Below are 4,648 nucleotides of genomic sequence, written 5' to 3'. Positions count from 1 at the left end.
GGCGTCGGGGCCCCTGCTTTGGCCTGGCTGGGGACCCGGGCCTCTTACTAGCCAGTGTCTCCCCTTTCCTGGTCTGTCAAGGACACAGCTGTGCTAAACTTCCCAAGTATTCCAGGTGCCACCACCTTGATTCGCGTCTTTAAAAAAAAAACGCCACCACTCTGATTCGCCTCTTTAAAAACATGCCACCACTATTCTGTCTAAACTCCCCTTCAACACCAGCCCCCTCCCAACCCAGCTGACGCTTTAGGCTCACCCGGCTAGCAGAGCTTCCTCCCAACAATCTATATGTGTTGATAATTATTATATTTTTCTTTCTTTCTTTCATATATGAAATATACTGGAGATGGTTGTTATAAATTAGGTTTCAGGGGAAGAGTATGAATTAACATGACTCCCTGACAGTACAGTGGCTCATGAGAGTTTTTGTCCCTGCCTCCCTGTTGAAGATGAGAGTTTCTTCATTGGAACAAATGGTAAGAATGGTTGCTAAGTGACAAAAGAAGTGCGCTGTGGTGGTTATTCTTTATGTTGCTCCACTGATTGATCAATTTCCTATCCTCCTTTATCCTGTTCTATGCCCTAAGAGACTGATCCTTATGGATTAAATTTGTCAGTCTACATTTCTGGTTGGAGTCTCCTTTGGGTTTAGCTAATGAAATGCACTGACAGAACTTTGGAGGGTAGAAGAGAAGACAAGGTATTTATTCCCTGTTCTCTCCATGATTTGGGCTGTTTTATTGGCAATGACTGTCAATAATTCTGAATCTGAATCTGAATATGAATATGGATACAAATATAAATAAATATATTGGCAGTGATGGGCCAAGACCTTAGCTCCTGCAAGAAGGTCCTCCTCCATGGCTATAGCTCCCACTAGGTTCCAGTAATACTATTTCTTCCTTTTGCCCTTTTAGGTCTTGAGTAACAACTTTTGCTATTTGGATGCTTCAGAATCCCATTTTGTTTCCCAACTTTGCATATACCTCTTTGAGTAGTACCTACATTGAGGTCTTCTGAATGGTTGAGTTGGATTATTTTTTTTACTGGGACTTTGCCTGCTAAAGATGTGTTGATGTAAGACCTAAAACTATTGAAGTTATTTTGGTTCGATCAAAGTGGCCAGCCTGGGGATGAAACTTATATGCAAGGAAAGGCATAGTAGAGATAATTGTAGAAAAAAAATGAAGTCAGAATCTTACATTGTACTTGGAGCCACATACCTCCTGGATACAACTTACTAGAGTAAGAATAAATGGATATATCTTTAATATGATTGAAAATATATAAATTTTTAACAGGAAGTCTTTCATGCTCAAGTGAAAAACACTAGAAGCATTCTCATAAAAATCAGGAAAAAGACAAAGATGCCAGTTTTTCCATAATTATTTAACATTGTTCCAGAAGTACTAGTTAATGTAATTATCCAAGAAAAAGAAATGTGATATTAATATTAGAAAGGAGGAACCAAGATTATGTAAGAGAATTAACTAAAAACTATTTGAAAGTTAAAAAACTTCAATCACTTTCTTATATAAAAATAATAAACAGCCCTGGCTGGTGTGGCTCTGTGGATTGAGTGCCAGCCTGTGAAGCAAAGGGTCACTAGTTCCATTCCCAGTCAGGGCACATGCCTGGGTTGCAGGCCAGGTCTCCAATAGAAGACATGCAAGAGGCAACCATATGTTGTTTCTCTCCCTCTCTTTCACCTTTTCTTTCTCTCTGTCTAAAAATAAATAAATGAAATCTTTTAAAAATCAGTAAACAGCTTTTAAGTCAATATGCTGTTTGAGTCAACATGCACATGTTTGCTGTGTGTGATCTGAAAACAATCCCTGGTTTCTAGTACTTGCAGCTTTTCACCTCCAAGATGCCTGGGGAAGTGCATGATGAAGAAGAGAAGGTGGATACTTTTTCCTTCAATGCAGAAATTGCCCAACTCATGTCTTTCATCATCATTATCTTCTACTCTAACAAGGAAATTTTCCTTCAGGAGTTGATTAGTAATACTTATGATTCCTTGAACAAGATATGCCATGAGAGCCTGACTGACCCTTCCAAGTTGGACAGTGGTAAAGAGCTGAAAATTTACATCATCCCCAACCCCCAGGAACACACTTTGACTCTGGTAGACAGCGGCATTAGCATGACTAAAGCTGATCTCATAAATAATCTGGGAACCATTGACAAGTCTTGCACAAAAGCATTTATGGAGGCTCTTCAGGCTGGTGAAGACATCTCCATGATTGGACAATTTGGTGTTGACTTTTATTCTGTATACATGGTGGCAGAGAAAGTAGTTGTGATCACAACACACAGTGATGATGAGCAATATGCTTGGGAGTCTTCTGCTGGGAGTTCCTTTACTATGTGAGCTGACCATGGTGAGCCCTTTGGCTGGGGTACCAAAGTAATCCTTCACCTTAAAGAAGACCAGACAGAGTACTTAGAGAAGAGGTGGGTCAAAAAAGTGGTGAAGAAGCACTCACAGTTTGTAGATTGTCCCATCACTCTTTGTTTGGAGAAGGAATGAAAGAAAGAAATCAGTGATAATGAAGCAGAGAAGGAAAAGGGGGAAAAAGAAGAGGAAGATAAAGATGAGGAGAAGAAACCCAAGACTGAACATGTAAGCTCAGATGAGGAAGATGGTAATGCTAATGATAAGATAAAGAAAGCCAAGAAGATTAAGGAGAAATATATTGAACATGAAGAATTGAACAAGACCAAGCCCATTTGGACCAGAAACCCTGATGGCATCACCCAGAAGGAATATGGAGAATTCTATAAGAGCCTTACCAATGACTGGGAAGATCACTCGGCAGTCAAGCACTTCTTATAGAAGATCAGTTGGTATTTAAGGCATTGCTATTCATTCCCCACTGGGCTCCCTTTGACCTCTTTGAGAACAAGAAGAACAACATCGAACTGTATGTCTACTTTGTGTTCATCATGGACAGCTGTGATGAGTTGAAACCAGAGTATCTCAACTTCATCCTTGGTGTGGTTGACTCTGAGGACCTGCCCTTGAACATCTCCCAAGAAATGCTCCAGCAGAGCAAGATCTTGAATGTAATTCATAAAAACATTGTTAAGAAATGCCTTGAGATCTTCTCTGAGCTGGCAGAAGACAAGGAGAACTATAAGAAATTCTATGTTTTTTTTAATTGTATTTAGTTATTTTTCAAGTACAGTTTTTTGTCTATTTTTCCCATCCCAGCCTCCCCCGCCCCTTGTTCCCCACCTCCCTCCCATTTCCACCCCCCTTAGTTCTCATCCCTGTGTCCTTCCTATTTGTTCCTCCAAATCCCTCCCCCTTTTTCCCCTTAACTTCCCTTCCTTCTCCCCTCTGGTCACTATCCCCTTGTTCTCTATTTCAGTGCTAAACAACAAAACAAACAAGCAAGCAGAAAAAAAAAAACCAAAGACACTGAAATATAAGAAATTCTATGAAGCAGTCTCTAAAAACCTAAAGCTTGAAATCCATGAGGACTCAAATAATTGGTGATGCCTTTCTGAGCTTCTGCACTATCACACCTCCCTGTCTGGAGATGAAATGACTTCTCTTTTGGAATATGTCTCTTTTATGAAGAAGACCCAGAAGTCCATCTGTTATACCATTGGTGAGAACAAACAGCCAGTTGCCAACTCTGCTTTTGTGGGGCAGCAAGGAAGTAGGGCTTTGAGGCAGTATATATGATAGACCCTATTGATGAGTACTGTATACAGCAGCTCAGAGAGTTTAATGGGAAGAGCTTGGTCTCAGTGACTAAGGAAGGCCTGGAGCTACCTGTGGATGAAGAAGAGAAGAAAATGGCAGAGAGCAAGTCCGAGTTTGAGAACTGCAGCAAACTCATGAAAAAGATATTGGATAAGAAGGTTGAGAAGGTGACAGTCTCCAATAAGCTTGTGTCTTTGCCCTGTTGTATATTGTGCCTAGTACCTACAGCAGAACAGCTAATATGGAGTGTATCATGAAAGCCCAGGAAATTCATGATAATTCTCCAATGGGCTACACGATGGCCAAAAAGCACCTGGAAATCAACCCCAACTAACCCATTGTGGAGACTCTACATCAGAAGGCAGAGGCAGACAAGAATGACAATGCTGTCAAGGACCTTGTGGTGTTGCTGTTAGAAACTGTGCTGCTCTCTTTTAGCTTCTCACTTGAGAATCCTCAGACCCACTCCAGCTGCATCTATTGCATGATCAAGCTAGGCCTGCGTATTGATAAAGACGAAGTGACAGCAAAAGAACCTAGTTCTGCTGTTCCTGATAATCCCCCTTGAGTGTGATAAGCATGCCTCTCATATGGAAGAAGAAGATTAGGAGTTTCTACCTGCAGACCTTGTGTCCTCTGTGTAGTGTCTTCATGGCTCCCCCTGCAGCCCTGAGTGGCCCTAGCCCACCTGGTTTCCTCTGCTGTTTAGTGCTATTTTTTTCTGTCCTGTCTTTGCCTAAGGCAGATTACAAGGGTCTCAAGCCTTCCCTTCTCATATTTGACATTGGGTTTGAATGCTGTTGTGTATTGTATTTTTCGTTTTGTTCTGAAATTAAAGTATGCAAAAAAAGATGCAGTTAAAAAACAGTGAACAGTGTAATACAAAAAATATTCAATTTACAGTAACCATAGGAAAGGATAAGCTAGTTA

The 4,648-nt window shown here is 40.8% G+C and overlaps 1 pseudogene; it reads left to right on the top strand.

The window, feature by feature from the left end:
• The first annotated feature begins 1,870 nt into the window (after nucleotides 1–1,870).
• LOC119038474 (heat shock protein HSP 90-beta-like) lies at nucleotides 1,871–4,326 on the top strand (annotated as a pseudogene).
• Nucleotides 4,327–4,648: the final 322 nt, after the last annotated feature.

The sequence above is a fragment of the Artibeus jamaicensis genome, unplaced genomic scaffold (genome assembly GCF_021234435.1).
Source record: "Artibeus jamaicensis isolate MK-2021 breed Jamaican fruit bat unplaced genomic scaffold, CSHL_Jam_final scaffold_461, whole genome shotgun sequence".
Taxonomy (NCBI): Eukaryota; Metazoa; Chordata; class Mammalia; order Chiroptera; family Phyllostomidae; genus Artibeus; species Artibeus jamaicensis.
The sequence above is the reverse complement of the archived record's forward strand: the minus strand, read 5'-3'. Positions and strand labels throughout refer to the sequence as shown.